This window comes from Canis lupus, chromosome 24 (genome assembly GCF_003254725.2).
Source record: "Canis lupus dingo isolate Sandy chromosome 24, ASM325472v2, whole genome shotgun sequence".
Lineage (NCBI taxonomy): Eukaryota > Metazoa > Chordata > Mammalia > Carnivora > Canidae > Canis > Canis lupus.
The window spans coordinates 1,479,171-1,491,039 of record NC_064266.1 but is presented as its reverse complement, the minus strand read 5'-3'; the positions used below and the strand labels follow the sequence as shown (position 1 = coordinate 1,491,039).

At 39.3% G+C, this 11,869-nt stretch overlaps 1 non-coding gene across 1 annotated transcript; it reads right to left on the bottom strand.

Annotated features, from left to right (window-relative positions):
• Window positions 1-10,965: 10,965 nt before the first annotated feature.
• On the bottom strand, window positions 10,966-11,047 carry TRNAS-GCU (transfer RNA serine (anticodon GCU)). Its single transcript has one exon. It is a non-coding gene; the product is annotated as a tRNA-Ser (tRNA).
• Window positions 11,048-11,869: the final 822 nt, after the last annotated feature.

Sequence of the window (11,869 nt, the reverse complement as noted above, 5' to 3'; positions counted from 1 at the left end):
ATGTTGTTTCTTTCACTTTCTATCCTTTTGGAGCTAGCTGTTCCTTTTTCTTATTCTTCATTTCTCCCAGATCCCTCACCTCCATCTTCACTCTTTCTCATGGGTTCCAGAAAGAAAATGATTAAGCCACAGAAGGCGGCAATGACTCTGTAACACAGAGGATTTGCACAGCAGGGCTGCAGTGAGGCAGGGTTATGGTGTGAGAGAGCCATACAATCAGCACAGGTCAAGCTAGACTAACACACATCCCAGCCAATTCACTGGGCACAGAGTTTACTCATGCCTTTTGAGATTACCATTTTGTGACTTGTTTTCCTTATTTATTCTTAAGAACCAATTATCATTTTCCAGATCCCTTTTGCTACAAGAGTATAACCAAGATGCAACCCAAGATTGAATATTTGGAAGTCTGTGTTGGTATATCTTCTTTTCTTTCTTTTCAGATTTTATTTATTTATTCATGAGAGACACACACACACACACAGAGGCAGAGACACAGGCAGAGGGAGAAGCAGGCTCCATGCAGAGAGCCCGACGTGGGACTCGATCCCAGGGACTCCAGGATCAGGCCCTGGGCTGAAGGCAGCGCTAAACCGCTGAGCCACCCGGGCTGCCCCTGTGTTGGTATATCTATTTGGCTATAGGTGAAAGACAGAAAAACAGGTTGTGTTTTTTTTTTTTTTTTCTTTTGTCACCTTTGAAAGATAAAAGGAGGAAGATAGTGAGAGCCACCATTATTTCCTAGGTGATTACAAAAAAGGAAAAGGAAGAGAAGCCTATCGTTATTTTTTGGACAGCAACTTTATCCTTGGGACAAACTCAACTGGATTAAGAAAAACTTTTATACTTCAAATATAATGTGATAAATAGGTTTTCAGGATAATAGCCTTATTTTCTTTCTAAATATCTAGACATTTCTTTGGTTCTTCCTTAGTGTGTTTTATTCTGGTTAGTATAGGTCTAAAACACATTTTAGATCAACTCCATGCAAAAGGTGATCTTGTAACCTCTAACCTTACTAAGTGCAGCTTGTATCTTTTTATCACCATTGAACTCACATAACTATGGGGCATGTTTTTCCAAACTGACTGGGGGATGGAAATCTAGGATTTTGCACCAGTTCTACTGTTTTAACTTGGAAAATTCCAAATATCTATGGGACTCAGATTTTCTACTTGTAATAAATAGATTATAATAATTTATCCATAGGCTGTTTTGAGAATAGAACAAAAATATATCACTATGTCAGTCAATAAAATTCTTTGAAGTGAGGAATCTTTGCAAATTCAGCATAGTACTTTACAAATAAGAGATTTTTTTTTTCAATTTCCCCAAATCACCTCAAATTCTGCTGAGGGAACAGTCACATCTTGAGATTTGAAGAAAACAAAGTTTTTAAAAAAGAAGAGTATTATGTGATGGTATAAGTTTGTGACTTATATGATCTTATATGGAATGTATTAATGTTAAGTAAATATACACATCTTCCCTCCCTGCTCCATGGGAGGAGCTATCTCTTCACCCCATTGTTGTTGGGTGACTCACTTAAACCAATGAAATGTGAGTGGATATGATACATGCCACATCCAAGCAGAAGATTTAAATTCAAATCATATGTATGGTTTGACTTGGTCTCTTGTACTTCTGCTCACCATCATGAGAAAAGCCTTCTCCAGGTAAGCACTTCTGCTTCAGCCTGGCTCACTGAAAGATGTACAAATGCACCAGATCTGTGTGTGACCTGCAGTTTCCTCCTGAACCAGCACAGCTAACCTGCAGACTTGCAAGAAATACACGATAATTGTAAGCTGTTGAGATGGGAGGTGTTGTTATGCAACATTTTTGTAGTAAAAACTGATTAATTCACATATTAAACACCTTCTACCTATAAGACTTCTCAGGACATATATTATGTTAATGACCATTGTGGATCCCAAAATTAATTGGCCCTAGGCTAGACTTACGGCTTCTGATGAAGTACTATTTTAAAATACAATTTTCAGTATTTTTTTTTTTTAGCAGCAGAAAGGTTTTCAAAAGCAAAAAGGTTTAAAGTTATATATAACCTATTTTGATATAATTCAGTAAGAGCCATGGCGTTATTGTATGGTTGTATCCCCTAATACAGACTCGTAATCTAGTATAGTGGGCAAGAGCAATGGCTTTGGAGTAAGACAAGCCTTACATTTAAATCCTAGCTCCTTCACTTAGGATTTAAGGAACTTTGGGGAATTCATGTACATTCTCTGAAACTTAATGTCCTTATTGGTAAACCTGGAATCATAATAATCATGGAGGTGTGAGAATTAATTGAAATAATAATAGTTTTTACACAGTGCCTGACTCAGTGCATGGACTTAATAATAGTAGCTAAAGCCACTATTTTTTTAAAGCCCAGTTCTATAAAATTCTGTTTATTCCAATTCTGTTTATTCCAATTCTGATCAATTGGAAGTAGAAAAATATTAGGGCTAAAGAATATAGAATATAGTTGATTTTTATTAAAAACACAGATTATTCAGGGGAAAATATCCTCTGCATCATTTAGGGGCCATTTTTGACTGACTTCATCTGTCTAGCTTCCAGGGCACGTTTTCATATTACAGAATTCAGGTTTTCCTAAGGTGCGCCCTCCTCCATGAACAGCCTCCTCCCTGCACTCTCTCTGCATGGTAGAAGCCTGGCAAGACAGGGACAGTTGGTATTCTGTCTGCAAACACTTACGTGAATGGAATAAGTCTCCCTGCTCCAACCACCCTGGGCGCTTCCCAGGACTTCCCATTCCTATAAACCACCTGCCTGGGCCAAATTAGCAATTTCTGCTCCTATTACAATCCAAAGGCAGAATTTGGAATCATATGGAAACTTACGACATTCCAAAGATTGAAGTAGAACTTCTCTAACCCCTGCTATGATTACTCTGCTCTAAGTGTCGGAGAGGAAATGATCTTTTAAAAGGTGGAATAAGCAAAAGGGGCAAACAGTCTCTTCTGGCCTTTCTTTGGAATTTTTAAGGCATTTCCCCAAAGAGCCCTGCTGGCATCTCTAACTTTCTAAGGCTTGTTCATTGTGCCAGAGAAGGAAATGTACCTAGAATTGCTCATTGGGGTAATATTTAAGTCAAGGCTAGATTTCAAGCTCGGTTTAAACACAACATTTTGATTTTTTTAAGAAGAAAAATTTGCCTGTAAAAAGACTGCTTTTCGTATAGAGAGATCCATAAACATGCTTTGACAACTTTCAAAATGGGATAGGAGTAGGCCTGTATTTCTAAATGTAGATGCCTTGAGTCAGGGTGAGTAAGCTAAATGAATCTGTTCATTTTAGATATATTTAAAATTCTCCTCATCATGCACTGAAATTCTCCATAATTTCCAGTGATTCTTTCTCATATTTGGCATCATTTTAATCTTTCCTCTCCAAAAAACAAACACTAAAGTCAAAATGTGAGCAAATAGCATTGCGAATTTTATAAATGTTATATATAACATTCTGAAGTTTAAAAAATAGACAGTTCTGAAGGCAGACATTACTAATCAAAAATTATTTAAGGTAATGAGTAGCAATATGAGGGTGACTTCAACTCTTATCAGAGCTGTTGGTTAACAGATTATCAATATCTGCAATTGACATCTCCTTGCTACTCTTCTTGCTGGGAGGAAAATTCATAATATCAATGTCTACATGAAGACAGTGGAACATTTATAAGACATTCAGGCAAGCCCGTGGCAGTTAGGATGTGTCAGAGTACAGAGAACTTGTGATAAAATATACATAATATAAAATGGATCATTTTGACCATTTTTCAGGGTACAGTTCAGTGGCATTAAGTGCATTCACATTGCTTTGTACCATCACTACCATCCATCTCCAGAACTTTTTCATCGTCCCGGACTAAATCTCTATATCCATTAAACAGCAACTCCCCCTTTCCCATTCCTCCAGCCCCTGAAAACAAGCATTCCACTTCTGTTTCCATGAATTTGACTATTCTAGGTACCTCAAATAAGTGGTAGAGATATCTTACTATATTTGTCCTTTTGTGTCTGGCTTGTTTCACTTAGTATAATGTTTTCAAAGCTCATCCATATCATAGCATATATCAAAATTTCCTTTTTTAAAAAAGCTGAATTATCCATTTTATGCAATACCACATTTTGTTCATCCCTTTATCTGTCAGTGGACACTCTGATTGCTTCTACCTTTTGACAGTTGGACATAAACATTGGTGTACAAATATCTCTTAAAATCCCTGCTTCCAGTTCTTTGGGGGTGTATACCAAGAAGTAAAATTGCTGGATCATATGGTAAATCTACGTTTAATTTGTTTAGGAACCACCATACAGTTTTCCATAGCAGCTGCATCATTTTACATTTCCACCAGTATGCACCAGGGCTCCAATTTCTCCACCTTCTTGTTATCACTTGCTATTTTGTTTTTTGTGTTTGTTTAATTTTCTTTTGTAATAGCCATCCTAATATCTGTGAAGTGGTGTTAAGCTGCACTTTTGATTTGCACTTCCTTTATGATTAGTAATGAGGATCGTTTTAAGTGCTTATTGGCCATTTGAATATCTTCTTTGTAGAAGTTGTCTATTCAGGTCCTTGGACCATTTTTAAACTGGGTTGTTCAGTGTTTTGATTGTTGTCAAGTTAGCAAAATATAGATTCATAGCCAAGTTATGACGGATTTGTCATCTCAAAAATTGTAAAAAATGGAGATAAATATAATGGGTCATGTTTTCATTGTTGAAAGATTATTGAATAAATATAATACATTTTTAGTCAGTGAAGGGAGATTTATTTTTCATGGAACTCATTCCATACAAATCATATACTTTGATATTTAGGGGAATTCTCCCCTTCCACAGGTATTTCTTTTGGACCTCTACAATCAGAGAACACAGTCAAGAGAAGTGTTTTCCTATGCTATTTCTCCTCTCATCTCTTTCCTACCTTCTTTTTGCTCATTTCTTCTTGCTGTGAAATAGCAGTGTTACCGGCAGCAAGATCTTCTCTGTTTGTTTTGGGAACAGACCTCCCAGCCCAGGTGGGGTGTGATGGAGCTCCATTCAGCATCCTCCTGGCCACACCGAATTCTGTCACCGTGCCCTTCACCTCGCCACTTGTTCAACCGGGCCTTGGACAGGTCCCCTTAGCTCTCAAAATCTCTTTACCCACATGTAAAGCTGTATCTGACATTGCTCACAGAATTAATTGCTGATAACCTGAGGCCTGGCCTGGCAGCTCTGCAATTGCCTAGACTCCTGGTCCTTCTCAGTTCCACCCTCACCATTACCGCCACAAAATGGACCATCCGTCCAGCCCACTAACTCCCTATAGTAGCCACAGCTTCACTGGAAATTTGAAACAGACACTTACATAGCACTTACCCTAAGCTAGGCATTTATACAGAGTATAAAATAAATGCCCTCTGCATTTTATGCACAGTAACTCATAGATATCTTCTAATAACCCTATGCATCCTATTATTATTCCCATTTTACAAATGTGGAAACTGAGGTAAGGATAAGAAAAGCAAATTCCCAAGGGCCACATAACCAGTAAGTGGTGGGAGCCAGGCAGTAGCTCCTATGACTTCTTAACCACCACTTCAGGCTGATTTGGGATTTGCTTGGCCCCAAGGGAACTGTGTCCAGGTCCTTCTACCTCCCAGTCTCAACACCTGCCACTCACCAACCCTTCCCCCCACTTTAAAGCAAGTCACCAGAAGAATTATTGCAACTTTTGAGTCTTTTTATTGAAGAATACACTTTTAGACTAAAACATAGAACTTGCCAATAAGGATATTATTATATTCATCTCTCAGTTTCATCCAATTTGCTGTCATCTCTCTTCCTCATATTCTTGATTGATGGACTGATACACCATTGAGGAATTGCTAAATTGAAGCAAAACAAGATCAGGGTTGAATCAATCTCACAGCTGATTGCTACGTAACTCTCATTTCTCATGAGATGAGAATCATAAAGATAAACCATGAGGATGCCTGTATGTGGCCATAGATCAAGACCAAAATGCTCAAATTATGATTTATCTTCTTTTTGGAGAGAAATTATTAGGAAGGGAAAACATTTGTAAATAATACAGTGATCATAGTCTGTGGTCAGGAATCTAGAATATTAATATGTGGCAGCATTATAACTGAAAATCCACTGCTTATTCATCACAGCTTATATTTGAAGTTACCTCAAATCACTGAATCCAAAGCCAGACCATGTCTTTCCAGAATTTCCTGCATTGAAAATCTTTGCAAGATACCTCAATTCTGAATTTACCAAACCACAAAGGAATTTCAGTTCTTCCTCTCAACCCCTCGCCTGGAACTGAATCTCAGGAGGAGGCTCTCAGCCCAACAGTGTGGACAGGCAACACCTGTCCTCTGGTGAGAGAGGAAAAAATGAGCAGTTTCAGAGAGATGGTAAAACCTGGCCCCAGAAATAATCGCCATCTGAGGGACTCACTGTAAAAAAGAGGGAAGGAGTTTAGGTGGAAGAAAATTGTGAAATGAATAGAGAAGGAAGGAGAGCAGGTATAGGCAGATGCAGTAATGAATTACAGAAGGTTGATCAGCAGTGAGTTACCTCTTAGGTAAGTGCTGTTGATATTTACCTTAAACCAATGTAGAAACTGAGGCACAGAGAAGACTGGATGTGAGATTGCTCAACATAGGAGCCCCTGGGTGGCTCAGTGGTTGAGCATCTGCCTTTGGCTCAGGTCATGAGCTGGGAGACCTGGCACCGTCCTACATCAGGCTTCTCCCTCTGCCTGTGTCTCTGCCTCTGTCTCTCTGTGTTTCTCATGAATAAATAATAAAATCTTTTTTAAAAATTGCTCAGCATATAGGCAGAGATAGAAAGTAAGAAAAAAAGGGCTACTCTGCAGGATGACTTCTGACACTACTGTTTTCAGTATTGTTCTGGGTGTTGTAGCTGATTCTCCAAGATACATTAACAGAGGAGAGGCATGCACTGTGGAGAAGGGATGGCATAGTTTTTATTTGCAGATAATATAACTGAATTCTTAGGAAGCCTGAAAAATCAGTTACAATTTTAGAATACCAACAGAGCAATAAGATAATGTTGCTAGATACAAAACAAACATACCAAAACTAAATAGCTTTCATTTATTCACAAGCAATCATTTATCCAAAAAAGATAAAATATATGAAGCCCATGAGCAAAAGAACAAATGGCTTTAAGAATAAATGTGCAAAAGTAAAACATAAACACCACAAAATTTGCCTGAAGATCATAAAATCTTGGTAACTGACAGAGGTTGAATGATTATGCCACAATGTCATATTAGTTGAACAATCAAAATATCGATGGGATTTCTTTTAAAAATGTTAGAGGAATTTTTCTTAAAAGATAACCACCAAAATAGCCAGGACTTAAAAAAAGAGAAGAACTCTGGGAGTGGCTCCTCTTGGCAGCTACAAAATACAACACATAACAGTAGCTACCATTTGTAAACCACCTGTGGTAAATACCATGCCATGACTTTCCTGAATGGCACATTTCCCTTCCTCCAACAACCTTATGTAGAGGCTAGGGAGTTTGTGTACAACTTCACAAAGTCACACAATTAATGGCAGGTTTTTGCACAGCACCATCTAATTCAGTACCCACTTGCTTAGTCACCATGCTTTAAGCTACAAAAAGTCAAACCAGGTAGCATCAGTGCCTAATCAATGATAGGTCAGAAATGGGTGGCCTGGATTAACTGTTAAAAGAACCACCTCTGATCAAAGAATATCTTTAAAGAGATGCTGAACAATTACTTGCTCGTTTTAGAAAGAGAAAACAAAACATCATCACATTATGTGACCTACAGAGCGAAATGGAAAAAAATGAAAACAAGTAGAAAAGAATTTACAATACAGAAAAATATGTGAAAATCTAGCTGCTGTCATGTTAGAGAAATGCTTTTCTATGAAAGAAATCTCAAGGTGAAATTAATAAGATGTAATGACTCAAAATGTCAAAGATGTCTTAACCAAATATCTTAAATTGGTTAAAATTATAATCAAATGTAGAAAAGTGCTCGTATTTTGTGAAGGAAGCCTAAAAATATGTATCAAGCTGACTAAAAGTTCTTGTGCTGTGATTCCCTATTTTTGTTCAAAGACTTTATTCTGAGGGAAATCACCAGCAATGATGCCAAAGATGAGAGTCTGCCCAGCAACAAACTTGGTTAAAAGGTGTTAAATAATCTAACTGGAGAAACAGATTCAATAGGAAAAAAAGATTAGCTAATTCTGGTGCATCTCTATGATACATATGTCACAATTAGCATAGTATTTTCAAAGAACATATAATGACATGCTCTCAGGACAAAAATTTAAGAATGTATGTACATCAGGAAAAGAAAAATAATTGTCAGATTATGCACCAAAACTTCAAAGATAATTATGGGAGGGGGTGGGAATTACTAGAAAGTCTTTTTTCTTAAGTTTTTATGTAAATTCCAGTTAGTAAACATACAGTAATATTAGTTTCAGGTGTACCATTAAAAGTGCTTCAACACCCCATACAAGGCCAGGGCTCACCACAGGTGCCCTCCCTAATCCCTGTCAGCTGTTTAACCCATCCCCCCCCCTTTATAATGACCAGCAGTTTTTTCAGAATCTGTTTTTTGGTTTGTTTGGTTTTTTTTTTGACTCTCTGCACATCTGTTTTGTTTCTTAAATTCCATATACAAGTGAAGTCATATAGTATTTGTCTTTCTCTGGCTGACTTACTTCACTCAGCATAATGCTCTCTAGCTGTATCCATGTTGTTGCCAATAGCAAGATCTCATTCTTTTTTATGGCTGAATAATATCCCATCCAGTCAATGGATAGTGGACTGTTTCCATAATTTGACTATTATAGGTAATACTGCTATAAACATAAGGGTGCATGTATCCCTTTGAATATTTTTGTATTCTTTGGGTAAATACCCAGTGGTGCAATTGCTGGATTATAGGGTAGTTCTATTTTTAAGTTTTTGAAAAACTTCTATACAGTTTTCTCCAGAGTGGCTGCACCAGTTTGCATTCCCACCAACAGTGCATGAGGGTTCTGCTTTCTTCACATCCTCACTAACACCTGTTGTAGAAAGTCTCACTTCCATATTTTTTAAATTTTGGCAATATTTTACTTTTGCATACTAAAAATAATCCACATTTGAAGTTGGAAATGGACAAGAAATTCAAAGCTAAAACACTAAATTCAAAATTGCATATCAAATGTGATTATACATTTTTGATTTACATTATGATATACATTATACATAAATGTAGATATATTTTTAAAAATCATAGTAACTATCAGAAAGGAAGCATGATTGGTAACTTTCTACTTCTTTTATACTAATTTTTATACTTCTCAAAATCTGCCATGTATTATTTCATTGTTTTAATAAGAAAACAATAAACAGTGTGCTTATGTAAATGCAAATCTCAAAATTGTTCAGCTTTTTGGCTTTCTGCAAAGCAGATTTCTGTGTGTTGTGTTATGGCATGTGTGGACAAGCCATTCCATGTACTTGTGTCTCTGGTTTGAATTATATAAAAGGCATCTCATTTTCCTTTGTGAGTGTGTCACTTACATTTTTGGGTGTTGGTGGGTGTAGGTGAGTGTGGTGAAGAATGCACCCTTCCCTGTCTTATATTCTGCAGTAGTGGCAGAAAGTTGGCTTGTACGAAGCCCGGGCGGGGTGGGGTGGGTAGAGTGGAGACGCCCCTGCTGGGCTGGGGGTTGCTGCCAGGACCTCCAGGGCTCAGAAGGATGTGCGAGCTGGATACAAGCCCTGCCCCCAGGCAGCCCTTCTGGACGGAGACTGAGTAGAAGTTTCCTTCTTCTGTCCTAGGGATAAGTCAGCATTGCTGGCAGCATCTGGATCTGCAGGTGAGACATATGTGAACACCGATGGGATGGGAGGTCCTTTACTGAATTTTTTTACACTGATGTTCCTATTCGAAAACATGGCTTGTTGCTGTTAACTGCTGCAGGTTCTCTTCCTCCCAGCTGACGCCCCCAGAGTGAAATGAGAGAGGTCTGAGGAATTCTGTAAACAGCGAAGTGCAATGAAGGTAGGAGTAGCTGTTCAGAAAAAAGACGGGCCTGTCGATTTGCCCAGCACTTGTCTCTCAGCATATCAACATCCCTTTTCTTGCAGAACATGTTTTCCTACCTCCTCACACCCTGGACTCCTTTTACTGACTTTTCACACCATGCTAATTCATGCCTTGCGTGCCTTTTTTTATCCTGCTGTGTGGCTGAGAAACCTCAAAGGCAGTAGGTGGTCATGGAATTGTGCCCCAAATCCTGTAAGGGAAGTAGGTGCAGAGTTGACATGACTCAGGACAGGATCTTTCAGCACCAGTTCTGGGAGCTTCCAGATTCCAGAACGCAGGTCCTATCAACCGCTGAACCCACAGGAGCCCCTCATTTGGGCCCCAGGCATGCAAAGAGGCCAGACAGCACCTGTGTTCCACGAGCTGGGCTTCCTCTGTACCCTCAATCCGCTGAGCCGTGTCCGCAGGCCTGGCAGCCTACACAGGGCAGGAGGTTTCCAGACATACCCTTCCATTGAAGAAATCGGTTCTATTTCATCAATGGAAGGGGGGGTGTCATTGGCAGCCAGCTCCCTGACTTCAGCTGATACGGTGCTGTGGCAGGCAGCCAAGCCAGGTTTGGCCAACTCAGAAGTCTGGCTGAGGTTTCTGTGCCTCTTGAACACCATCAGGAAGGAGCTGTTCTTTGGCATTGCTCATTAGTTGGCAAAACACTTTGTTTTCTAGCCTGATTTGGGTACTAATTCCAAGGCACAGATGTATATTTTTAGATCCTCTTATGTGACACTTGAATCTGCTTGCCATAGGGATTCTTCTTATATCCACTAGAAACAGTTTGCTCACAAAGCACTAAAACTTCACACAGACAGTCAGGAGATCAAGCGATGAGGATGGGATTCGAACCCACGCGTGCAGAGCACAATGGATTAGCAGTCCATCGCCTTAACCACTCGGCCACCTCATCTCATACATTTGTCTTTGCTTTTATATATGATTTAAAGAATAGTCAGAAGAGCTGTGTATTACTCCAGTCCCGAGAGGATGGAGGCCCAGCAGTTGATCTGAGGAGATAAAAGATTGAATAGTGGATTATTTAGATAGAATGTTCCCCTCAATATGCAGAATATTCCAAGTGCTTTTGTTAGATTTTTTCCAAATGAACGGCGGAGAAATAAAAAAAGAGCCAGGCAGTAGGTTCGAGAGTGCTTTAACGGGGAGCGCTCCAGGGCGAGGTTCCGTGACTCAAGAGAGGTGGCCTGAGTCAGGGAAGTCGCGCCTGGGTTGGGGAGTGTGGGGGGTTTTAAGCCCTTATTGGTTCTGGGTCTGGATCCCAAATTAGGCAAGGGAACACCGTGTCCCTAGGTGATGGGGATGGGGATAGTACAGATGATGGAGGGTGGCCCCTGGCTGGAAAGTCCCAGATGGAAAGTTTTGGTTTCCCGTCTAGATTTCGATTTACTGGAGATGACGTGGTGGTCATGGCTGCCTTGGCGGGAAGATCAGCCATTTTGACCCAATTTGAGATGTCCGCCATTTCGGGTGCCCCTGTCTCTCAGCCAGCCCAACAGCTTTAACCCTTTGTCAATCTGTGCAGCATGCCTGCAAAAGTGATACAAGGTATATAAACCTTTTTGTTCTCCATGGAAAATGCAGGAAAAATAAAAGGGAAAGAGAAAGAAACAATCATTGACTTGGGCACAGCTGAAAATAACTGTCTTGTTAGGTGATTTTCTGGGATGGGGGTGGGAGCTTTTATTTTTTTATTTTTTTAAATAAATTTATTTTT